Source organism: Lolium perenne, chromosome 7, assembly GCF_019359855.2.
Source record: "Lolium perenne isolate Kyuss_39 chromosome 7, Kyuss_2.0, whole genome shotgun sequence".
NCBI lineage: Eukaryota > Viridiplantae > Streptophyta > Magnoliopsida > Poales > Poaceae > Lolium > Lolium perenne.
In genome coordinates this window covers 181477970-181504700 of record NC_067250.2, presented here as the reverse complement: position 1 = coordinate 181504700, position 26731 = coordinate 181477970, and the positions used below count along the sequence as shown (strand labels likewise).

The following is a 26731-nucleotide window of genomic DNA, read 5'->3' as shown; positions in this document are numbered from 1 at the left end:
TGCCTAGATCGCATCTTGCGATCTAGGCAATATAGGTTTATTCGTTATCTGGTGTTACTCGTACTGAAGCCTTGTTGATGGCGAGTAACACTACTTATCGTAGATGTTTTGGGGCTTGCATTGTTGTTCTTCTGATATGCTTGCTTAGCTATGCTGCCCCTCGATGTCTAGCCGTCCTTACACCTATCTTAGGCTTAAGGGCGGCATCTTGCTTCATCTTTATTTAGTAGATTTGATCTGTTATAGTTGCTCCTTGTTCTTCAAGGATTAGTTTGATATCTGTATGGTTAGGCCTTGCAAACGGGTTGAACGATCCGGTAGTGCGCTAGGTATGGATTACCGATCCTAGAAGGGATGTTCCGGGAATCGACTCTATGTTGGTTTTTAGGCCTCTTTTAGGGTTAGTTTTCCATCATCTTTCGTATCTGCTAGGCTCAACTACGTGTAGGATGTTCCGATTATACGGTGAAAACCCTAAACTGTCGTAGATCGAGTTAGCCTAATATTAATGAAGCAGGACGCCCATGTTATTGCAAGATCTAACATGAACCATGGGTCAATCGGCTCTTTGAGCCGATGAGCAGGATAACCTGAGAGCCGATCGAGGCTCATTTAATGTTTATGTGTTTACCATGCAGGAAACTAATCGAAGCGATCCAACACCTCCCTGACCAGGTATAGGTCAGGTGGCACGCCCTTGCGACCGTCAGGACGTGTGCCAGAGCATTGCGGGCCGTCGACCGAGGGACCAGGGCCCACCAGCCGTCTTGGAAGCCTCCCGGCTCTTCGTGTTGCTCGTCGCTGCTCGCCGGTGGGTTTTGGCAGGCGACAGAAACATGGCTGGTCGATGGAGAGGCGTTGGTGGTGATGATGGCGATGATCTCCTCCAATTCCCCGTCCCGGCGAGGTGCCAGAACGGAGTTTCTGGTCCCGAAACGGAGTTTCGCGATGGTGGCGGCGTACTGGATGGTTTCTGGCGACTTCGACTATCCCCCTTGCGTTTTTAGGTCAAAGGCGTTAAGTAGTCCAAAGGAGGGCGTCGGGGGCCAGCCGAGGTGGCCACACAATAGGGCGGCGCGCCCCCCTCCTGGGCCGCGCCGGCCTAGTGTGTGGGGGCCTCGGGCCCCCACAGCTTGCCCTTCGCTCAAATCAATATTCTGGGAAAATAGGACCTTTCGCATAAATTCCGAGGATTTTCCTGAAAGTTGGATTTCTGCACAAAAACGAGACACCAGAGCAATTCTGCTGAAAACAGCATTAGTCCGTGTTAGTTGTATCCAAAATACACAAATTAGAGGCAAAACAATAGCAAAAGTGTTCGGGAAAGTAGATACGTTTTGGACGTATCAACTCCCCCCAAGCTTAGCTTATTGCTTGTCCTCAAGCAATTCTGTTAACAACTGAGTGCGATAAAAGAACTTTCACGAACACATTTGCTCATATGATGTAAATATTCTCATGATATGGCAAGTACTTAAGCAATTCATAATAAGATACATGCAAATAAAATCATCTAATAGCTATATCAATCATGGAAAAGGTACCAACAAATTAATAAAAAGCATCATGAATCATGTCTATCAGCAGGATTGCAATGTTCATAAAAGGATATGATAAAGTGGTATCTCGCTTGCCCGTATTTGTACAGCAAAACATAAATGCCCGGGCACCTTCGAAGTTCATGGAAAGACTAGAAGTAGAGATTATCAAAGATAAAAGCATCAAAGTTATACCACAAATTAATCATATTTTGGGACAAGCATATTATACTAAGAATGACAGTTGTGCTCTCAAGAAAGTACTCAAAGAAAGGATGGAGACTCAATGTAAAAGTAAAAAATTGACCCTTCGCAGAGGGAAGCAGGGATTAACATGTGCTAGAGCTTTTCATTTTTCTAAAGACAGAAGTAAAATGGTTTTGAGAGGTGTTTGTTGTTGTCAACGAATGGTAATGGGTACTCTAACTACCTCATCAACCGGACTTCCAAGAGCGGCTCCCATGAAATTTTATTTTTGGGTGGCACTCCTTCCAACCTTGCTTTCACAAACCATGGCTAACCGAATCCTCGGGTGCCTGCCAACAATCTCATACCATGAAGGAGTGCCTTTTTATTTTAGTTTTATTTAGATGACACTCCTCCCCACCTTTGCTTTCTCAAGCCATGGCTAACCGAATCCTCGAGTGCCGACCAACAATCACATACCATGGAGGAGTGTCTATTTGTAAATTTATGAAAGTTAATTAATTGGGGCTGGGAACCCCGTTGCCAGCTCTTTTTGCAAAATTATTGGATAAGCGAATGTGCCACTAGTCCATTGTGAAAGTCCGTCCGGAGTAAATGACAAGATTGAAAGATAAACACCACATACTTCCTCATGAGCTATAAAACATAAACACAGATTGAGAAGCATTTTGAAGGTTTTAAAGGTAGCACATGAGAATTTACTTGGAATGGTTTGAAATGCCATGCATAGGTATTTATGGTGGAAACTCTGGAATAACTTGGTTTTCAGGGGTTTGGAAGCACGAGCAGCATTCCCGCTCAGTACAAGTGAAGGCTAGCAATAGACTGGGAAGCGACAATCAAGAGAGCAGTAACTGTCATAATCATGCTTGCGGCAAAATAAATTAATGGAGACATAAAAGTGATACAAGAACTCTGAGGTGAAGTAAATCATCGAGGCTTAATTGACTTTGGTTCAGTCATATGCATGCGTGAGCATGTGCCAAGTTGATTCAAATGAATTATTCAGAGGAGGATACCACAATGTCATATCTATCTATGAATAAAGCAATGCAAGCAAATATTTATGACATGCTACTCATATTAATAAATTGTAGCTAATCATGAGAGATCATGAACTGCTAGACTTTCTTAAATGACATATACCTCACATGAACCAACTAAGCATGCTCACATGGATGAGTATATGTACAAAAATGAAAACAAATAGAGTTCATACCAACCTCTCACCACAGTCGGATTGTCATATATCGTCATTATTGCCTTTTCACTTGTGTAGCTTGAATAATATGGAATGAAAACCAAGCTCCAACCATCGAAGACCATTGAACTCGTAATGAACTTTACAAAACCATAGAAGAACAGCAACTATTTTTGGTGTTTTCGAATTAGAAACAAGAACAAAAGGAAACAAGCAAACAAAGCAAAATCTTTTTGGATTTTCTTATAGCAAACCAACGATAGCAAATAAAGCAAAATGAGAATAAGAAACCAAGATAAACAAATGGCGAAGAGAAACAACAGAAATATTTTTGGTATTTTTATGTTTTAGGAAAGAAACAAAGCAAAAACAAGAGAATGAAAACTAGAAGAAACACAGAAAAGCAGGATGGCAGAAATCTGCCAAAACCTGACAGCAGTACAGAAATCGATTTTTACAAAAATCTTCCGTTGCTCAGTTCGAAAAGTGTTCAACTAATGAAAGTTAGATAACAACCTGGGGAACATGCACAAAAATTTGCAACTCAAAATAACGTTCTGGCTGTGTGCACGATTTTTTTTAGTAACAGTCCAGAATCTGTTTTCAGGCAGCACTTTCCCAAATATCATCTCCCTCTTATTAGAAAACCACTTAAAGAAACTAAACAAGTATGTACAAGTATCCAGCAACCATAATATGCAAAGAATGAGTGATGCCGGTATACCTCCCCCCAAGCTTAGGCTTTTGCCTAAGTGGAGATCAATCCCATGGTGACCATGAAGTGGCACCTCCGTAGTACGACGAAGATGGATCCGGGTATGTGCTGGAAGAAGAACCCGGATACGTGACGGTGTAGTCGTAGGAGGGCTCGGCATCCTCGGAGTCATGCTGCTGGTGGAAACCTTGTATCTTCAGTTGCTCATCCACCTCCTCCTTAGAGCGCGACCATGGTTCCCTGTGAATACTGAACAAATCTAGCTGCGGCAATGGGACTTCCCTCTCTTCCCCGTCAGCAAACAACATTCTATAAACAATATTATCTAAACTAGAGTTAGCTGTAACAAATTGATGACTCTTCATAGCAACAATATCAAGCCTTGTAGGAGTTAGTTTCACATCAGTAGGGTCAAGAGGAAGTTCTAGATATGCTAAAATGCGCGATGTGATAATTCCTCCAAATATAGTTCCCTTGTTAGACAAGCGGCGAGCAACAAGAGCACCAAGATGATAAGGCGTGTCCCCAGTGAGTGCAGCAATTAAAAAAGCAAGATGATAGCTAGATATATTACTGGTGTTCTCCCTACCAAGAATACTTAATGGCGGGGAGTTGAATGTTTCTTATCTTGCCACGCTGAATGGTGCGACAATCATCATTGGTGATTCCTCGATAGAGCTCCAGCAATTCCTTGGGGTTGTCCTCAATCTTCTTTGCTGTTCCTACAGGGGCAATATCCAATGCAGCACAAAAATCTTCCAACTTCATAGTAATAGGTTTACCATAGATCTTGAATGCAACTGTCGGGCGAAAGTGCTTGTCGTTGAACTTGAAGCTCTCCACAAAGATTTTAGTGAGCGTGTAGTATTGCTCACTCTCATCTCCCATGTAGGTGGTTAAGCCTGCCTTACCGACGAGGGTCAAGAAATCATCCCACAAACCTGCATTTCTCAAAAAGTCATAACATGGGAAGGATGAAGCGTTAGGGACTCCATTGTCCTCTTCGGGTGCGAAGCTTGTGTAACACCCCAACTTTTGCAACCTTGATTAGTTGTCCTTATTTCAAAAATCAGGGGGAACAAAAACTTTTTCTTTAGACTAATTAAGATGAATTGCCTTGATCTGTTTGTTATGATGAATTGCCTTGATCTGTTGGTAGATGAATTGTCTTGATTTGCTTGTTGAGTTTTGTCTGGAGCTGCCTCATATATCAACACCTCTAGTGGTCAAGCAAGCAACTCACCTAATAAAACACCTATGTGACTTAGGAAAAGTTGTTTTCCTTTTTCTCCACATCAAACTTTTCTACTCATGGCAACATGAGTGTGCCTACTTAAAAATTCCTCTTTGTGTTTAAGCTAGCTCAAAGCATCCTTGATTCCAAACTTGCACCCTTCTCTTTTCTGGCCCCTCATCCTTGTTGGATTTGAGGCCATGTCGACCATCTGTGTTGACAGGCTTTGAATGTCCAGATTTTGGCAGTTGATCTCCTAGCAACCCACAATTATTTTTGGTAGCCTCAATGCATGGATCTCATCTATGCAACACCCTCTTCAACCTCCACGTCCTGCATGTCTCAGTCCATCCTTGCAACTCTTATATTCAACTTGATCTGGTATCCAATCCCATGTTCCAGCACCAGATCACTTCTTCCTCTTTTACCTCTTATTTTTGTTTACATCCGAGTTTATCTTCACAAAACCAAGAGTGGGAATGATGGATACATTTTGTAGCCATCATCTACCCTTGAGAACACTTCTCCCTAAATTAGTTCTCTTTCTCAAAACCCTACTGTTTTCTTCTCAAGTTTTGATCACAAAACTACTTCTAGTTTTATTAAATCTTTTCAAGGTATTTCTTCAAAGAAAACAAGGGACTGAAATGGGTTATGTTTTTCTTCCCATTTCTACCAAGTACTGATTTCTAAAAACATTACTCTCTATTTGACTTCCTTTTTAACAAAAAGCTTGTTTATGGTACCTACACCATTTCTTGTTTCCTCTTTCTTATTTTACATTTGAGAAAAACTCTACTTTACTGAGAAAGTAAGTAGAATATTTTGAACCCCTATGTTCCAACTAGTTTTATCTCAACACTTTCAAACTCCATTCCACTTGAGTTCATTCCCAATTGTCCCTAGACAATTGAGGTGTTTCAAATACTTTTCAAATAAGTTCTATTTCAAATGAAAACTCTTGCACCTCTTGTGTGCACCTCTGATCTACCCCATAATGTTTCTTCATCCGCCAATTCTTGATCAAGTAGATGATCTCTTGATACTTTCTATGGACTCCCTTCTCTTTTCAACTAAACCCTTGACTCAGGGAGTATTTCAACCCACTCCCAATCGACTTCTTATTTGTAGAAGCAACTTATATTTTATTGTGCCTATCTCACTCCTCTATTTCTTTCCATCATCACCTTGACCTCATGAATTGGAGATTCATGTCACCATATTCATCCTTGTGAGTATATGGTTATTCCACTCACCATCTCTCTTAGCCTTGCTCTACCATTGACTAAACCACCATCACCATCCCATCTATCTTGACATGCTCATGCATTGTTGCATGTGGTCAATCCCAATCTTTTCAATTTTGAATTCAAATGAAAACTTCTATTCATCAACTCTACCTCGGGAATTATCTTCTTCATAAGTTGGTCTCAACCAAAGTGGTGGAAATTATTCTCCTGGCACATGTCACCTTCATACTCCTTTTGTATCTATATGTATCTACTCCTATACTTAACATCATCCAAATCACTCATGGACATTATATCCTCAACATCATGCTTTGGACTATACACATTGATGTTGTGCATCTCTCTCACATTTCTCACTTGCTCATGACAAGAAAGGAGCCGGCCATGACTTGAAATTCGGCCAGCCTCTCCTCCTCATTTTCTTCTCTTGCAAGCCTTGCCTCCCAACTACCCCAACAAATAAATGGGCAGCCACCCACCTTAGCCAATCAAATAAGGGGCTGCCATCACTCCCTCCCTCTATAAAAACCCCTCCTTGGCCGGCCACCTCCCCCTTTGCTCTCATTTTTGCTCTCTCCACTCACTTATCCACCTTATCTACTCCCTCACACTCTTCTCCTACTCTCCCCCACGAAATTTCTGCTGCCCCTTGCTCCCATGGCCGGCCATGGCCATGGAAGGCACTCCAAGATGAAGCTCCCTCCTCCCTCAAGCTTCCCCTCACCATGAGAGCCTCCCTCTCCTTCTTCTCCCCAACCCTAGATGGTTTTATCTCCTCTTATTCTTCCTCCATTGCTAAGATTGGATCTTGATGCAGGTGCATGTTGATCCAAGCATGGAGAAGGGTGAGCTATCCTCAGATCTGAAGTTCTTGAGCAAAGTTCGTCCAAATCCCTGCAGTAATTTCTGCTATCTTGCTGTTTCAGATTCTGGTACGAACTTGTAAAATCCACCAAATCTCGTGTGCAGATCCAAATCGAGTGATTCAAAGTTCCACAGTTAGATACGGAAAATATCTACAACTTGGCGTTGCTCTCATCCTCAAATTCGTTACGGATTGTCCGTGGTAAATAAAGTTCTGTAAACATGCAGATTCATTGTTTGTTAGATTTGTTCCGTTTTACAAAACCTTTTTGAACAAACTCAACTGTAGGTGAAAGCCCTCTTCAATACCTTCATTTTGGCGGTGGTTTCACTTCGATTGACCTCCTGAAACTGAAATGGTACACAGATCAAGATCTGGTCAGATCTGACTTTGTCGAATTAAACCAGGAGCTTGGGAACGAATTTTCGAATGAAACAAATTGGGTAAGAACCAGTTTTTCAATACCTTTTTGATGCAGCTGACCTTATATTTTTATGTTTTATGTACGATTTGTGGTGAATTAAACTTGTTCTGTGTGTTCTGCAGACATGGCTGTTAGCGTTTAAATCACCAAAAATCCATATTTGAACCTAATTGAGTGATTCCAGTTCTGTAGGACTACTGAATGTTTTCTTAATCATCTCAAACAAGTTTTAAACCTTTATCTGTTCTGTAACTCCTGAGGTAAAGCAAATGGTATAGACATGCAGTAATCTTGTCAGTCCATTTGTGAGAGTTTCAGAAACAATTTGAACCCAAATCCAATTGTGTGTGCATCTCTGCTTAAATATCTTTCAAATGCCAGTGGTCTCATATTTTTAGGATTTTTCTGCGATTTATGGCTTACAGATCTTGTTTTCTGTACAGTCAGATTCAAAGAAATTCCTAAAATTGCAGGTTTAATATTTTTGGGTGATTCCAATTGGGTTAGTCTTGTATTAGTACTGGCCATCTAGGAAAAATACTGTTAGTCTCTGTTCATGCATATTGGTTACTGTTATTAACATGTGTGTGCTATATGAGTTGTTGGTCTAAAACTTTTTGGTTTATTTAAAAACCCTTGACCAACTCTTTTATTTAGAACTGGGCAACCTTTGTTTTATGCTTGCAAAACAAAACCTCTGCAATTTAACATTAGCTCTTTTGTTTTGCTTAAGTTCTCAAATGGTGGGGCATATCATTTGATTCCTATTCTTGTGCGGTGTTATGTAAGCTTTGTAAAATAGGGAGAATGATTGCCCGCTTTTCTAAAAATGTTTGAAAATGTATTGTGAATGTTTGTGATGCCAAACTAATGCACTTGTCCTCCTTTTTATGTTATCTACCAGGGGATACTTAGTTTGTGCCATGGTGATAGCTAGAGAGGCAATTGCTAAGTCGTGGCACTCTCATACCTCTACTAGGTAAATAAATGGGGTTTTCTAATTAAAACTCTTAAAATTGTTTTGTGGTATCTATAAGTATTTTGTAGGTTATCCCTTATTAAGGTGGTTAGCTACTGATTGTTGATTGTTGTATGTTGTTTTTTTGAAGCAATGTGATTGATTGTGTTCCTTTTATATTTTCCGGCGATAGATGCGAACAATTTCGGAGAAGAAGAAGAAGTGGAATCGGACGAGGATTTTATTTATGTTGTTGGGATTCTTATATTGATGGAGTTGAAGAAGTCCAGGGACAAATAAGCCAAGGCAAGCCACCTCTTGATGCATCTCTGGTCCTATATATATTCTTGCTCTTGCATTATTACAGGTTTTTAAAGTGCATGTCTTTTATTTATTATGTCGGTGGTTAGCGCCACCCGGAGTTTTATTAATCCACCCTTAGGGTGCAGCCCTCTTTGGTACCTACTGATCACACCTCTATTAGTGATATGGTGCTTATCGCCTTGTCACCATTGTCGCCATTTTTCGAAGAAGAATTGGACTATAGGTTGGGAGCCCTGGAAAAATGCTTATGAAAAATGTTGTCCTAAACAGGAGTTTTTCGAAAACCATGGAATGGGGTAGCCCGGCCCAAGTGTGGTTTGGTGTAAATGTTTTTGAGCAGAAAGGATTTGCTCCAAGAAAGAGAAGTGAAGAAAATTGTTTTCGAAAACCTTTTGTTGACTGAGTACATCACCGGACCTAGCCAGTACGACCACATTACCCTTTAGTGGGACGGGGCGTAGTGTAGTAGTTTGTCTCGCCTTAGTTTGGGTCCTGCAAATGTAAGGGGTAGTCCAAGCATGGACACCTATCGACCGTGGCCTTCCCGACGAACTGGGAACGCCTTTCCATTGCGTACCGATGGCAGGGGTACAACCTATGAGCTCCCATTGAATAATGCCCCGCAATTGGTCGCGGCATTCCGGAGGATCGAGCTGGTCGGGGAACTTGCTACTCCCAGGTAAACGACTCCTCGGACTCTGGTGTTGGGAGGTACAACTCTGGGCGGCATGTCTTAGGCTAAGGCGAGCAGGCGAAAAACTACGATCGAGTATTTGTCGTGGCATAGTTTATTATGCAGGGATGATGCCCACACGATGAGTATTCGGATCTTGTGGGGAAAGTGTACAACCTCTGCAGAGCGTAAAATCTATTCGAATAGCCGTGTCCGCGGCAATGGACGTGGGAAAGGAAGTGCTGAGTATCAAAAGGAGTTTTGTTTTATAAAAGTGTTTCCTCAAAATGTTGGTTTGGGAAAGTGACGCCAGTGGGACTGGTAGAAAGGTACCTGCGAGGTACGGTGGAAAGTTGGAAAGGGAATGGCCATATGAGATGGCTGAAGTTAAATTGGGTCACCCTTACCTATTAGTCTGCAAACAAAATGGTTTACAAAAAATTTTCAACAAAGATACAGATATGTCATACTCTAGAGAGGAACCACCTCTCGCTTCTTGTCGCCCTAGTTTAGTGCCTGTTCCTTGCTACTGCCAAATTGCATATCCTTTACTTCTCTCTAAGGTGGTTTGCGAGTACAATTCATAATGTACTCATGGCTTTGTCCCTGGCTATTTACTTGGCCAGACTTGGTGGAATCCGACAGATGAAGACGGAGTCGACGACGTCTATGCGAGCTAGGAACGTCTTCCCAGTCAGTTGCCTGTAGGGTTATGGCATGAATTGGCCCATGCGAAGACTTTCGTCTGAAGTATTTCCGCTGTGTGATTGTTGATCTCCTGCCATTGTAGGCTCTTATGTAAGTATTGGTCATGTGACCTGTTGTAATCTTTTTATTCGGTAATGTAATTGATGATGTATTTGATACCAGTTCGGTTATGCTTTCACGACACACTGATCATGGGATCGTGAATGTGTATGCATAACGGGTGTTTCGGACAGCTAGTCCGGGGCCCCACAGAGCTGGTATCAGAGCCATCCTGACTGTAGGAGACCTTAGTTAGCATGGACGTCAGTTAGGAAAATACTACTTTGGTAAAACTATTTACGAAACTTATTTATCCTAAGTAATCAGAAGCTTAGCTTCTATCTTTCTTACCTCTTCAAAAACTTCTCATTCTTACCTCGCTCTCTGATTTCTAAAGACTTTGGAAAATTCTTACTCTACTATCTCATCCTCTTCCAAAAATAGATGTTGGATGATGCCCCCACTCAGACTCGAAGATTCAAATTCGAAGATGGATTAATCCTTCAGGAAGTCTCAAGTATCTCTGGCTGCAGCTATTGAAGATGGACGTCGACTTAGCAGTACGCATATAGGGATAATAAGAGCATGTCTTTGGTTGTCACCAAAGTCTGTCAAGAAGTTGACCTTGTTCCTCTTTGGACTTGCACTTTTGCAGTCGTCAAGGACCAAGTCCTCAGTTCTTGACTAGTAACTTTTAGGCCCGTCACAAAAAGTTGTCTTCCATGGAGCTCTTCAGCAATTACCCCTTCGAATTGAGACCAGAAGATCCTATGCAGCACTCGCCCCCGACTCGACATCGATGGCTAAACATCAGGTCTACTTCACCAACAACTGCTACAAGAATTAGTGTTGAAGTCAATATCAGCAAAATGAAGGCGTCTGCATCTCTGACCAACCCAAGCCTATAGGATGGATAGGACAAACTCAATTGTTCCGATTGAGATACCCCTGCGTATTAGGTATCCTTGGGTACTTGAAATACCTCGTGTGGTTTTCATGATTGTGTGTGGTGTTGTGAATTGCTGCTTGAGTGTTTGTATCTGTTTGCTGTGTGCATGTATGTCTTGCTATTTAGACGTTCCCGCCCTTTTTAATTGTTTGAAATTTGTGAAACAGAAATTAAAAATGGAAATCTGCCTGTGTACTGTTTTTCTAATAAAAATAGTTCGGTAGCTCCGATTGATGTGATTCCAATTGCACTAGAACCAGTATGAAATTATCTTTCAGACGCCACTGACATTGTATTTTTAGGATTTTTGTGCGATTTTTAATAAATAAAACTTGATCACTGTTTCTGGTTAGTATTTTGAGTCTCAAAAATTGAAAAATAAATATTTTTGAATGATTCCAATTGTGTTGATCTTGTTTTGTTACTGTGTATCCAGGAAAAATACCAGTAGCCTCTGTTAGTGGTATTCTGTCTCTGGTTATGGTTGTATGGGTGTCACATGTAATGATAGGATTAAAGTTTGCCTCGCCGATGTATTGCTAACTGCTAGTTAGTTGGGTAGAATAACGAAAAACTCTAACTCTAAACCCGTTAGCGGTTGTTTTTCAACCGTCAGGTAAACTAACTCAGACCCCTATCTACGCCGACTACCTTCAAGGTCATCTGAAGCATCTCTACTACGCCAACAAAGCAGAAGCCAATACCTTCAAGATCAACTGAAGCATCTCTACTACGCGAAGAAAGCAGAAGCCCCTACCTTTAAGAGTGACTGCACCTCGGCGAGAAGACATACTAATTTGGGCTAACCTTAGAGCATAACCGCACTAACCTCGGGGATATCTTCTTGAAAACCACCCTCTAACACACCATCTAGCAAGCTGAGAGAACAATAGCGTCAAAGCCAACGCCTACATCACATGGTTCATCTGGTCCTCATCAAGTGAAGCTCATGAAGATACCTCAAGAACTCAAGACTAGGTGCAACTTACCCTCTCACCAACTGGTATAAGTCAGCACCGACCCGCAAGCTGAAGATTGCCTCCGACGACCTTTGTTGCTGCTTCATGTGGATACCAACCAGGACTTTCATCAACTTACTAACTCACCGCGCATCCCCTATGGCTCAGTTAACACCGCAAGTGCCTCTTGAAGTGGTGGTCTGCACGTCACCCCCGAAGATTCTTCAACTGAACAAGGAAGATCGACGACTTCTTCAGAAGCCCCAACAGGACCGCAAGGCAGACTCTCTGAGTTTTCCTGAAAGCCCGATGAAAAATCTTAAGGGTGGAAGACTTCGTCTTCCACTAAAAGTTGGAGCTAACCCTAACATTTTAAACCTTTCTAACACACCGTTGGAAACGTGGGATGCACTAACCCCTCTTGAAGCCGTGGACTACACAACACCCTCTGAAGGTGTTGACTCAAGACGAGAGATCAATGACTTCTCCAAAAAGCGCCCGACAAGACCCGTGGCAGAGGCTCTATGATTTCAGGAACCCCGCTGAACAATCTTAAGGGTGGAAGACTTCGTCTTCCACTAAAATCAAGCTAACTCTAAAAAGTTTTCAGCCCTGCTCAAGCACCGTTGGGTGCACTAACCCTCCCACAGCCTTGGACCCCCTCTAGGATCATTAAGAAACTACAGATCCAACACCTGCATGGAGTAGTCAACCTCTTCATGAAGCTCGTCATCGGCAGAAACCCATCATGTCTCCCAGAAGATGAAGCAACGACCTTCTCTACAACGGCACGTCTACAGAAAAATGAAGTCTGACTTTGGTTAAACTTTATAACCCCTCTAGTTCTACACTCAGTAATCTCGGGACGAGATTATTTTAAGGGTGGAAGATCTGTAACACCCCAACTTTTGCAACCTTGATTAGTGTCCTTATTTCAAAAATCAGGGGGAACAAAAACTTTTTCTTTAGACTAATTAAGATGAATTGCCTTGATCTGTTTGTTATGATGAATTGCCTTGATCTGTTGGTAGATGAATTGTCTTGATTTGCTTGTTGAGTTTTGTCTAGAGCTGCCTCATATATCAACACCTCTAGTGGTCAAGCAAGCAACTCACCTAATAAAACACCTATGTGACTTAGGAAAAGTTGTTTTCCTTTTTCTCCACATCAAACTTTTCTACTCATGGCAACATGAGTGTGCCTACTTAAAAATTCCTCTTTGTGTTTAAGCTAGCTCAAAGCATCCTTGATTCCAAACTTGCACCCTTCTCTTTTCTGGCCCCTCATCCTTGTTGGTTTTGAGGCCGCTGATACGTCTCCGACGTATCGATAATTTCTTGTGTTCCATGCCACATTATTGATGATTTCTACATGTTATATGCACATTTTATGTCATATTTATGCGTTTTCTGGAACTAACCTATTAACAAGATGCCGAAGTGCCAGTTGCTATTTTCTGCTGTTTTTGGTTTCAGAAATCCTAGTAACGAAATATTCTCGGAATCGGACGAAATCAACGCCCAGCATCCTATTTTTCCACGAAGCTTCCAGAACACCCGGGAAGGACCAGAGGGGGGCCACAGGCCACCCAGACCATAGGCCGGTGCGGCCCAGGCCCTGGCCGCGCTGCCCTATAGTGTCGGCGCCCCTTCGACCTTCTGACGCCGCCTCTTCGCCTATATAAAGCCCCTGGACCTAAAACCTCGAGACGGAAAAGCCACGGTACGAGAAACCTTCCAGAGCCGTCGCCATCGCGAAGCCAAGATCTGGGGGACAGGAGTCTCTGTTCTGGCACGCCGCCGGGACGGGGAAGTGCCCCCGGAAGGCTTCTCCATCGACACCACCGCCATCTTCATCAACGCTGCTGTCTCCCATGAGGAGGGAGTAGTTCTCCATCGAGGCTCGGGCTGTACCGGTAGCTATGTGGGTCATCTCTCTCCTATGTACTTCAATACAATAATCTCATGAGCTGCCTTGCATGATTGAGATTCATATGATGATGCTTGTAATCTAGATGTCGTTATGCTAGTCAAGTGAATTTTACTTATGTGATCTCCGGAGACTCCTTGTCCCACGTGTGTAAAGGTGACAGTGTGTGCACCGTGTGGGTCTCTTAGGCTATATTTCACAGAATACTTATTCACTGTTGAATGGCATAGTGAGGTGCTTATTTATATCTCTTTATGATTGCAATGTGTTTTGTATCACAATTTATCTATGTGCTACTCTAGTGATGTTATTAAAGTAGTTTATTCCTCCTGCACGGTGTAATGGTGACAGTGTGTGCATCCGTGTTAGTACTTGGCGTAGGCTATGATTATGATCTCTTGTAGATTATGAAGTTAACTATTGCTATGATAGTATTGATGTGATCTATGCCTCCTTTCTTAGCATGAAGGTGACAGTGTGCATGCTACGTTAGTACTTGGTTTAGTTGTGTTGATCTATCTTACACTCTAAGGTTATTTAAATATGAACATTGAATTGTGGAGCTTGTTAACTCCGGCATTGAGGGTTCGTGTAATCCTACGCAATGTGTTCATCATCCAACAAGAGAGTGTAGAGTATGCATTTATCTATTCTGTTATGTGATCAAAGTTGAGAGTGTCCACTAGTGAAAGTCTAATCCCTAGGCCTTGTTCCTAAATACTGCTATCGCTGCTTGTTTCTTGTTTCTTTGCGTTACTACTGCTGCGTTACTACTGCTTGTTTACTGTCCTGGGCAAAGCACTTTTCTGGTGCCGTTGCCACTGCTCATATATATTCATACCACCTGTATTTCACTATCTCTTCGCCGAACTAGTGCACCTATTAGGTGTGTTGGGGACACAAGAGACTTCTTGCTTTGTGGTTGCAGGGTTGCATGAGAGGGATATCTTTGACCTCTTCCTCCCTGAGTTCGATAAACCTTGGGTGATCCACTTAAGGGAAAACTTGCTGCTGTTCTACAAACCTCTGCTCTTGGAGGCCCAACACTGTCTACAGGAAAAGGAGGGGGCGTAGACATCAAGCTATTTTCTGGCGCCGTTGCCGGGGAACAAAAAGCTACAATACAGGGATTTCCTCCCTCGTCAACCACGCGCCAGTTGTAGGCAGTCAAGCTATTTTCTGGCGCCGTTGCCAGGGAGGAAAGGTAAAAGGTACTCACACTCCGGATCTCGGCTACTAAGCTATTTTCCGGCGCCGTTGTAAGTACTCGAAGCTATTTCCTTTAGATCCTGCAATTGCAACTTTTTGTTTCTTGTTTACACTAGTTAGGCATAATGGAAAACAACAAAAATATGAGAGATCTTTATGAATTTTATCTTGAATTAGGACATGATGTGTTTGAAGAGAGAATTAAAAAAACCCATGGAACTTTATATGCATGCTAATGGGAATGTTATTAATATGAATGCTTTGAACACTATTGTTGCTAATGCTATGGAAAATTCTAAGCTTGGGGAAGTTGGTTTTGATGAGCTTGATCTTTTTAGTCCCCCAAGAATTGAGGAGAAAATTTACTTTTATGATACTTTGCCTCCTATTTATGATGATTATAATGATAGTAGTCTTTTGTTACCACCTGTTATGGAGGATGAATTTGATTATGATTACAATATGCCTCCTATATTTGATGATGAGAATAATAATGATAGCTACTTTGTTGAATTTGCTCCCACTAGTACTAATAAAATTGATTATGCTTATGTGGAGAGTAATAATTTTATGCATGAGACTCATGATAAGAATGCTTTATGTGATGGTTATATTGTTGAGTTTTCTCATGACACTACTGAAAGTTATTATGAGAGAGGAAAATATGGTGGTAGAAATTTTCATGTTACTAAAACACCTCTCTATATGCTTAAAATCTTGAAGTTGAGCTTGTCTAGTTTTTCTATGCTTGTTGCATTATGCTTCTTGAATTTGTTTATTTACAAGATTCCTTTGCATAGGAAGCATGTTAGACTTAAATGTGTTTTGAATTTGCCTCTTGATGCTCTCTTTTGCTTCAACTACTATTTCTTACGAGTGCATCATTAAAACTGCTGAGCCCATCTTAATGGCTATAAAGAAAGAACTTCTTGGGAGATAACCCATGTGTTATTTTGCTACAGTACTTTGTTTTATATTTGTGTCTTGGAAGTTGTTTACTACTGTAGCAACCTCTCCTTATCTTAGTTTAGTGTTTTGTTGTGCCAAGTAAAGTCGTTGATAGTAAGGTTCATACTAGATTTGGATTACTGCGCAGAAACAGATTTCTTTGCTGTCACGAATCTTGGCAAAATTCTCTGTAGGTAACTCAGAAAATTATGCCAATTTACGTGAGCGATCCTCAGATATGTACGCAACTTTCATTCAATTTGAGCATTTTCATTTGAGCAAGTCTGGTGCCCTTTTAAAATTCGTCTTTACGGACTGTTCTGTTTTGACAGATTCTGCCTTTTATTTCGCATTGCCTCTTTTGCTATGTGGGATGGATTTCTTTGTTCCATTAACTTCCAGTAGCTTTGGGCAATGTCCAGAAGTGTTAAGAATGATTGTGTCACCTCTGAACATGTGAGTATTTGATTATGCACTAACCCTCTAATGAGTTTGTTTCGAGTTTGGTGTGGAGGAAGTTTTCAAGGGTCAAGAGAGGAGGATGATATACTATGATCAAGAAGAGTGAAAAGTCTAAGCTTGGGGATGCCCCCGTGGTTCACCCCTGCATATATCAAGAAGACTCAAGCGTCTAAGCTTGGGGATGCCCAAGGCATCCCCTTCTTCATCGACAACATTATCAGGTTCCTCCCCTGAAACTATATTTTTATTCCATCACAGCTTATGTGCTTTGCTTGGAGCGTCTATTTGTTTTAGTTTTTGTTTTGTTTGAATAAAATGGATCCTAGTATTCTTTGTGTGGGAGAGAGACACGCTCTGCTGTTGCATATGGACAAGTATGTCCTTAGTTTCTACTCATAGTATTCATGGCGAAGTTTCTTCTTCGTTAAATTGTTATATGGTTGGAATTGGAAAATGATACATGTAGTATTTGCATAAATGTCTTGGATAATGTGATACTTGGCAATTGTTGTGCTCATGTTTAAGCTCTTGCATCATATGCTTTGCACCTATTAATGAAGAAATACATAGAGCATGCTAAAATTTGGTTTGCATATTTGGTCTCTCTAAAGTCTAGATAATTTCTAGTATTGAGTTTGAACAACAAGGAAGACGGTGTAGAGTCTTATAATGTTTTCAATATGTCTTTTATGTGAGTTTTGCTGCACCGCTTCATCCTTGTGTTTGTTTCAAATAGCCTTGCTAGCCTAAACCTTGTATCGAGAGGGAATACTTCTCATGCATCCAAAATACTTGAGCCAACCACTATGCCATTTGTGTCCACCATACCTACCTACTACATGGTATTTCTCCGCCATTCCAAAGTAAATTGCTTGAGTGCTACCTTTAAATTTCCATTCTTCACCTTTACAATATATAGCTCATGGGACAAATAGCTTAAAAACTATTGTGGTATTGAATATGTACTTATGCACTTTATCTCTTATTAAGTTGCTCGTTGTGCGATAACCATGTTCACTGGGGACGCCATCAACTACTCTTTGTTGAATTTCATGTGAGTTGCTATGCATGTTCGTCTTGTCTGAAGTAAGAGCGATCTACCACCTTATGGTTGGAGCATGCATATTGTTAGAGAAGAACATTGGGCCGCTAACTAAAGCCATGATCCATGGTGGAAGTTTCAGTTTTGGACATATATCCTCAATCTCAAATGAGAAAAATAATTGTTGCTACATGCTTATGCATAAAAGAGGAGTCCATTATCTATTGTCTATGTTGTCCCGGTATGGATGTCTAAGTTGAGAATAATCAATAGCGAGAAATCCGATGCGAGCTTTCTCCTTAGACCTTTGTACAGGCGGCATAGAGGTACCCCTTTGTGACACTTGGTTAAAACATGTGCATTGCGATGATCCGGTAGTCCAAGCTAATTAGGACAAGGTGCGGGCACTATTAGTATACTATGCATGAGGCTTGCAACTTGTAAGATATAATTTACATGATACATATGCTTTATTACTACCGTTGACAAAATTGTTTCTTGTTTTCAAAATCAAAGCTCTAGCACAAATATAGCAATCGATGCTTTCCTCTTTGAAGGACCATTCTTTTACTTTTATGTTGAGTCAGTTCACCTATTTCTCTCCATCCCAAGAAGCAAACACTTGTGTGAACTATGCATTGATTCCTACATACTTGCATATTGCACTTGTTATATTACTCTATGTTGACAATATCCATGAGATATACATGTTATAAGTTGAAAGCAACCGCTGAAACTTAATCTTCCTATGTGTTGCTTCAACGCCTTTACTTTGAATTATTGCTTTATGAGTTAACTCTGATGCAAAACTTATTGATGCTTGTCTTGAAGTACTATTCATGAAAAGTCTTTGCTTTATGATTCACTTGTTTACTCATGTCATTACCATTGTTTTGATCGCTGCATTCATTACATATGTTTACAAATAGTATGATCAAGGTTATGATGGCATGTCACTCCAGAAATTATCTTTGTTATCGTTTTACCTGCTCGGGACGAGCAGAACTAAGCTTGGGGATGCTGATACGTCTCCGACGTATCGATAATTTCTTGTGTTCCATGCCACATTATTGATGATTTCTACATGTTATATGCACATTTTATGTCATATTTATGCGTTTTCTGGAACTAACCTATTAACAAGATGCCGAAGTGCCAGTTGCTGTTTTCTGCTGTTTTTGGTTTCAGAAATCCTAGTAACGAAATATTCTCGGAATCGGACGAAATCAACGCCCAGCATCCTATTTTTCCACGAAGCTTCCAGAACACCCGGGAAGGACCAGAGGGGGGCCACAGGCCACCCAGACCATAGGCCGGCGTGGCCCAGGCCCTGGCCGCGCCGCCCTATAGTGTCGGCGCCCCTTCGACCTTCTGACGCCGCCTCTTCGCCTATATAAAGCCCCTGGACCTAAAACCTCGAGACGGAAAAGCCACGGTACGAGAAACCTTCCAGAGCCGTCGCCATCGCGAAGCCAAGATCTGGGGGACAGGAGTCTCTGTTCCGGCACGCCGCCGGGACGGGGAAGTGCCCCCGGAAGGCTTCTCCATCGACACCACCGCCATCTTCATCAACGCTGCTGTCTCCCATGAGGAGGGAGTAGTTCTCCATCGAGGCTCGGGCTGTACCGGTAGCTATGTGGGTCATCTCTCTCCTATGTACTTCAATACAATAATCTCATGAGCTGCCTTACATGATTGAGATTCATATGATGATGCTTGTAATCTAGATGTCGTTATGCTAGTCAAGTGAATTTTACTTATGTGATCTCCGGAGACTCCTTGTCCCACGTGTGTAAAGGTGACAGTGTGTGCACCGTGTGGGTCTCTTAGGCTATATTTCACAGAATACTTATTCACTGTTGAATGGCATAGTGAGGTGCTTATTTATATCTCTTTATGATTGCAATGTGTTTTGTATCACAATTTATCTATGTGCTACTCTAGTGATGTTATTAAAGTAGTTTATTCCTCCTGCACGGTGTAATGGTGACAGTGTGTGCATCCGTGTTAGTACTTGGCGTAGGCTATGATTATGATCTCTTGTAGATTATGAAGTTAACTATTGCTATGATAGTATTGATGTGATCTATGCCTCCTTTCTTAGCATGAAGGTGACAGTGTGCATGCTACGTTAGTACTTGGTTTAGTTGTGTTGATCTATCTTATACTCTAAGGTTATTTAAATATGAACATTGAATTGTGGAGCTTGTTAACTCCGGCATTGAGGGTTTGTGTAATCCTACGCAATGTGTTCATCATCCAACAAGAGAGTGTAGAGTATGCATTTATCTATTCTGTTATGTGATCAAAGTTGAGAGTGTCCACTAGTGAAAGTCTAATCCCTAGGCCTTGTTCCTAAATACTGCTATCCTTTGCTTGTTTCTTGTTTCTTTGCGTTACTACTGCTGCGTTACTACTGCTTGTTTACTGTCCTGGGCAAAGCACTTTTCTGGTGCCGTTGCCACTGCTCATATATATTCATACCACATGTATTTCACTATCTCTTCGCCGAACTAGTGCACCTATTAGGTGTGTTGGGGACACAAGAGACTTCTTGCTTTGTGGTTGCAGGGTTGCATGAGAGGGATATCTTTGACCTCTTCCTCCCTGAGTTCGACAAACCTTGGGTGATCCACTTAAGGGAAAACTTGCTGCTGTTCTACAAACCTCTGCTCTTGGAGGCCCAACACTGTCTACAGGAAAAGGAGGGGGCGTAGACATCAAGCTATTTTCTGGCGCCGTTGCCGGGGAACAAAAAGCTACAATACAGGGATTTCCTCCCTCGTCAAACACGCGCCAGTTGTAGGCAGTCAGCCATGTCGACCATCTGTGTTGACAGGCTTTGAATGTCCAGATTTTGGCAGTTGATCTCCTAGCAACCCACAATTATTTTTGGTAGCCTCAATGCATGGATCTCATCTATGCAACACCCTCTTCAACCTCCACGTCCTGCATGTCTCAGTCCATCCTTGCAACTCTTATATTCAACTTGATCTGGTATCCAATCCCATGTTCCAGCACCAGATCACTTCTTCCTCTTTTACCTCTTGTTTTGTTTACATCCGAGTTTATCTTCACAAAACCAAGAGTGGGAATGATGGATACATTTTGTAGCCATCATCTACCCTTGAGAACACTTCTCCCTAAATTAGTTCTCTTTCTCAAAACCCTACTGTTTTCTTCTCAAGTTTTGATCACAAAACTACTTCTAGTTTTATTAAATCTTTTCAAGGTATTTCTTCAAAGAAAACAAGGGACTGAAATGGGTTATGTTTTTCTTCCCATTTCTACCAAGTACTGATTTCTAAAAACATTACTCTCTATTTGACTTCCTTTTTAACAAAAAGCTTGTTTATGGTACCTACACCATTTCTTGTTTCCTCTTTCTTATTTTACATTTGAGAAAAACTCTACTTTACTGAGAAAGTAAGTAGAATATTTTGAACCCCTATGTTCCAACTAGTTTTATCTCAACACTTTCAAACTCCATTCCACTTGAGTTCATTCCCAATTGTCCCTAGACAATTGAGGTGTTTCAAATACTTTTCAAATAAGTTCTATTTCAAATGAAAACTCTTGCACCTCTTGTGTGCACCTCTGATCTACCCCATAATGTTTCTTCATCCGCCAATTCTTGATCAAGTAGATGATCTCTTGATACTTTCTATGGACTCCCTTCTCTTTTCAACTAAACCCTTGACTCAGGGAGTATTTCAACCCACTCCCAATCGACTTCTTATTTGTAGAAGCAACTTATATTTTATTGTGCCTATCTCACTCCTCTATTTCTTTCCATCATCACCTTGACCTCATGAATTGGAGATTCATGTCACCATATTCATCCTTGTGAGTATATGGTTATTCCACTCACCATCTCTCTTAGCCTTGCTCTACCATTGACTAAACCACCATCACCATCCCATCTATCTTGACATGCTCATGCATTGTTGCATGTGGTCAATCCCAATCTTTTCAATTTTGAATTCAAATGAAAACTTCTATTCATCAACTCTACCTCGGGAATTATCTTCTTCATAAGTTGGTCTCAAACAAAGTGGTGGAAATTATTTTCCTGGCACATGTCACCTTCATACTCCTTTTGTATCTATATGTATCTACTCCTATACTTATCATCATCCAAATCACTCATGGACATTATATCCTCAACATCATGCTTTGGACTATACACATTGATGTTGTGCATCTCTCTCACATTTCTCACTTGCTCATGACAAGAAAGGAGCCGGCCATGACTTGAAATTCGGCCAGCCTCTCCTCCTCATTTTCTTCTCTTGCAAGCCTTGCCTCCCAACTACCCCAATAAATAAATGGGCAGCCACCCACCTTAGCCAATCAAATAAGGGGCTGCCATCACTCCCTCCCACTATAAAAACCCCTCCTTGGCCGGCCACCTCCCCCTTTGCTCTCATTTTTGCTCTCTCCACTCACTTATCCACCTTATCTACTCCCTCACACTCTTCTCCTACTCTCCCCCACGAAATTGCTGCTGCCCCTTGCTCCCATGGCCGGCCATGGCCATGGAAGGCACTCCAAGATGAAGCTCCCTCCTCCCTCAAGCTTCCCCTCACCATGAGAGCCTCCCTCTCCTTCTTCTCCCCAACCCTAGATGGTTTTATCTCCTCTTATTTTTCCTCCATTGCTAAGATTGGATCTTGATGCAGGTGCATGTTGGTCCAAGAATGGAGAAGGGTGAGCTATCCTCAGATCTGAAGTTCTTGAGCAAAGTTCGTCCAAATCCCTGCAATAATTTCTGCTATCTTGCTGTTTCAGATTCTGGTACGAACTTGTAAAATCCACGAAATCTCGTGTGCAGATCCAAATCGAGTGATTCAAAGTTCCACAGTTAGATACGGAAAATATCTACAACTTGGCGTTGGTCTCATCCTCAAATTCGTTACGGATTGTCCGTGGTAAATAAAGTTCTGTAAACATGTAGATTCATTGTTTGTTAGATTTGTTCCGTTTTACAAAACCTTTTTGAACAAACTCAACTGTAGGTGAAATCCCTCTTCAATACCTTCATTTTGGCTGTGGTTTCACTTCGATTGACCTCTTGAAACTGAAATGGTTCACAGATCAAGATCTGGTCAGATCTGACTTTGTCGAATTAAACCAGGAGCTTGGGAACGAATTTTCGAATGAAACGAATTGGGTAAGAACCAGTTTTTCAATACATTTTTGATGCAGCTGACCTCATATTTTTATGTTTTATGTACGATTTGTGGTGAATTAAACTTTTTCTGTGTGTTCTGCAGACATGGCTGTTAGCGTTTAAATCACCAAAAATCCATATTTGAACCTAATTGAGTGATTCCAGTTCTGTAGGACTACTGAATGTTTTCTTAATCATCTCAAACAAGTTTCAAACCTTTATCTGTTCTGTAACTCCTGAGGTAAAGCAAATGGTATAGACATGCAGTAATCTTGTCAGTCCATTTGTGAGAGTTTCAGAAATAATTTGAACCCAAATCCAATTGTGTGTGCATCTCTGTTTAAATATCTTTCAAATGCCAGTGGTCTCATATTTTTAGGATTTTTCTGCGATTTATGGCTTACAGATCTTGTTTTCTGTACAGTCAGATTCAAAGAAATTCCTAAAATTGCAGGTTTAATATTTTTGGGTGATTCCAATTGGGTTAGTCTTGTATTAGTACTGGCCATCTAGGAAAAATATTGTTAGTCTCTGTTCGTGCATATTGGTTACTGTTATTAACATGTGTGTGCTATATGAGTTGTTGGTCCAAAACTTTTTGGTTTATTTAAAAACCCTTGACCAACTCTTTTATTTAGAACTGGGCAACCTTTGTTTTATGCTTGCAAAACAAAACCTCTGCAATTTAACATTAGCTCTTTTGTTTTGCTTAAGTTCTCAAATGGTGGGGCATATCATTTGCTTCCTATTCTTGTGCGGTGTTATGTAAGCTTTGTAAAATAGGGAGAATGATTGCCCGCTTTTCTAAAAATGTTTGAAAATGTATTGTGAATGTTTGTGATGCCAAACTAATGCACTTGTCCTCCTTTTTATGTTATCTACCAGGGGATACTTAGTTTGTGCCATGGTGATAGCTAGAGAGGCAATTGCTAAGTCGTGGCACTCTCATACCTCTACTAGGTAAATAAATGGGGTTTTCTAAATTAAAACTCTTAAAATTGTTTTGTGGTATCTATAAGTATTTTGTAGGTTATCCCTTATTAAGGTGGTTAGCTACTGATTGTTGATTGTTGTATGTTGTTTTTTTGAAGCAATGTGATTGATTGTGTTCCTTTTATATTTTCCGGCGATAGATGCGAACAATTTCGGAGAAGAAGAAGAAGTGGAATCGGACGAGGATTTTATTTATGTTGTTGGGATTCTTATATTGATGGAGTTGAAGAAGTCCAGGGACAAATAAGCCAAGGCAAGCCACCTCTTGATGCATCTCTGGTCCTATATATATTCTTGCTCTTGCATTATTACAGTTTTTTAAAGTGCATGTCTTTTATTTATTATGTCGGTGGTTAGCGCCACCCGGAGTTTTATTAATCCACCCTTAGGGTGCAGCCCTCTTTGGTACCTACTGAGCACACCTCTATTAGTGATATGGTGCTTATCGCCTTGTCACCATTGTCGCCATTTTTCGAAGAAGAATTGGACTATAGGTTGGGAGCCCTGGAAAAATGGTTATGAAAAATGTTGTCCTAAACAGGAGTTTTTCGAAAACCTTGGAATGGGGTAGCCCGGCCCAAGTGTGGTTTGGTGTAAATGTTTTTGAGCAGAAAGGATTTGCTCCAAGAAAGAGAAGTGAAGAAAATTGTTTTCGAAAACCTTTTGTTGACTGAGTACATCACCGGACCTAGCCAGTACGACCACATTACCCTTTAGTGGGACGGGGCGTAGTGTAGTAGTTTGTCTCGCCTTAGTTTGGGTCCTGCAAATGTAAGGGGTAGTCCGAGCATGGACACCTATCGACCGTGGCCTTCCCGACGAACTGGGAACGCCTTTCCATTGCGTACCGATGGCAGGGGTACAACCTATGAGCTCCCATTGAATAATGCCCCGCAATTGGTCGCGGCATTCCGGAGGATCGAGCTGGTCGGGGAACTTGCTACTCCCAGGTAAACGACTCCTCGGACTCTGGTGTTGGGAGGTACAACTCTGGGCGGCATGTCTTAGGCTAAGGCGAGCAGGCGAAAAACTACGATCGAGTATTTGTCGTGGCATAGTTTATTATGCAGGGATGATGCCCACACGATGAGTATTCGGATCTTGTGGGGAAAGTGTACAACCTCTGCAGAGTGTAAAATCTATTCGAATAGCCGTGTCCGCGGCAATGGACGTGGGAAAGGAAGTGCTGAGTATCAAAAGGAGTTTTGTTTTATAAAAGTGTTTCCTTAAAATGTTGGTTTGGGAAAGTGACGCCAGTGGGACTGGTAGAAAGGTACCTGCGAGGTACGGTGGAAAGTTGGAAAGGGAATGGCCATATGAGATGGCTGAAGTTAAATTGGGTCACCCTTACCTATTAGTCTGCAAAGAAAATGGTTTACAAAAAGTTTTCAACAAAGATACATATATGTCATACTCTAGAGAGGAACCACCTCTCGCTTCTTGTCGCCCTAGTTTAGTGCCTGTTCCTTGCTACTGCCAAATTGCATATCCTTTACTTCTCTCTAAGGTGGTTTGCGAGTACAATTCATAATGTACTCATGGCTTTGTCCCTGACTATTTACTTGGCCAGACTTGGTGGAATCCGACAGATGAAGACGGAGTCGACGACGTCTATGCGAGCTAGGAACGTCTTCCCAGTCAGTTGCCTGTAGGGTTATGGCATGACTTGACCCATGCGAAGACTTTCGTCTGAAGTATTTCCGCTGTGTGATTGTTGATCTCCTGCCATTGTAGGCTCTTATGTAAGTATTGGTCATGTGACCTGTTGTAATCTTTTTATTCGGTAATGTAATGGATGATGTATTTGATACCAGTTCGGTTATGCTTTCACGACACACTGATCATGGGATCGTGAATGTGTATGCATAACGGGTGTTTCAGACAGCTAGTCCGGGGTCCCACAGCTTGGTGCGATGAGGTCCTCATTATAGGATTGCCTGAATCGGGTGGATGACCTTGAGGGCCTCCCCGTGCTCGTTGTCTCTCTTTCAAACACTTCTCCAAAGTTGTGGTTATCCATCTTCCTTTTCTGAAATTTTTCAACAAACATTATAAAATTTAGTTTGGTGACATATAATTGAGGGAAACTACTATAGGAACTTGCTAGAGTACTAAACATGCATCAAAACTAATTTCTCTAACTTAGAACAAGCATGCAAGCTCACTAAACATGTTACCTACAGCAGCAAAATATTCAAGATATACTCAACCAAACAAAATTCTACTTGGATAATCGGAGGAGTCACATACCGGAGAGCAAATGTGCCAAATTTCAAACAGAAATCTGGGCTGAGCAAAGAGATCGAGAAATCTTGAGCAGAAACGCGAGTGAGAGAAAATGAGTACGAGTTTTTTCGGGAGAGAGAGTGCAATGAGTGAAAGAGATGAAGAAGTGGGGCAAGGAGGGGCCCACACAACAGGGTGGCGCGCCCCCCTTGCTGGCCGCGCCGGCCTATGGGGTGCCACCCTGGGGTGCCCCACTGGTCATCCCCAGGTGTTCCCAGGTGCCTCGTCGAAAAATAGGACCAATGGTATAATTTTTGTGAATTTTTGAAAACTTTGAAAAATGCACATTTCTGGGTGTTAAATTTATTATTACTGGGCAGAAAAAGATTTTGAAATCTCTAATTAACTAAAGAACTTTGCAAAACAAAAGTGCTACAGCAAGTAAATCAAGTGGAGGAAGAAAGAAGTGTTGTTTAGCTCTTCTATGCATATAAAATGTACTTGTTAACAAGATTGATCAAGTCTTGCCACCAAATAATTTTACATGTCATAAGAAGAAATAAACCTCAAATCAATCATATTACCTTATATTGTATTGATACGGATCCAATCATAATAGTTTGATATCCTTCTTTGGGATCATATATAGGACAATCAATAACTCCCACTTTGACGGTTCTTGAACTGGAAATTGTATTAACTCCA

General features: G+C 41.4%; 2 long non-coding RNA genes across 5 annotated transcripts; both read left to right on the top strand.

Annotated features, from left to right (window-relative positions):
- Positions 1 to 6720: 6720 nt before the first annotated feature.
- On the top strand, positions 6721 to 13426 carry LOC127314882 (uncharacterized). Of its 2 annotated transcripts, none has more exons than XR_007860014.2 (6): positions 6721 to 7025; positions 7115 to 7211; positions 7377 to 7453; positions 8339 to 8413; positions 8586 to 8698; positions 10016 to 13426. It is a non-coding gene; the product is annotated as an uncharacterized lncRNA (long non-coding RNA). The 2 variants fall into 2 exon arrangements; XR_007860006.2 differs by having other exon boundaries at positions 7299 to 7453.
- An 8621-nt stretch (positions 13427 to 22047) lies between these two features.
- Positions 22048 to 25630, top strand: LOC139829866 (uncharacterized). 3 transcript variants are annotated; one of them, XR_011749493.1, is made up of 6 exons: positions 22048 to 22344; positions 22426 to 22565; positions 22653 to 22807; positions 23693 to 23767; positions 23941 to 24053; positions 25371 to 25630. It is a non-coding gene; the product is annotated as an uncharacterized lncRNA (long non-coding RNA). The 3 variants fall into 3 exon arrangements; XR_007860011.2 differs by having other exon boundaries at positions 22048 to 22379; positions 22469 to 22565; positions 22731 to 22807; XR_007860010.2 differs by having other exon boundaries at positions 22048 to 22379; positions 22469 to 22565.
- Positions 25631 to 26731: the final 1101 nt, after the last annotated feature.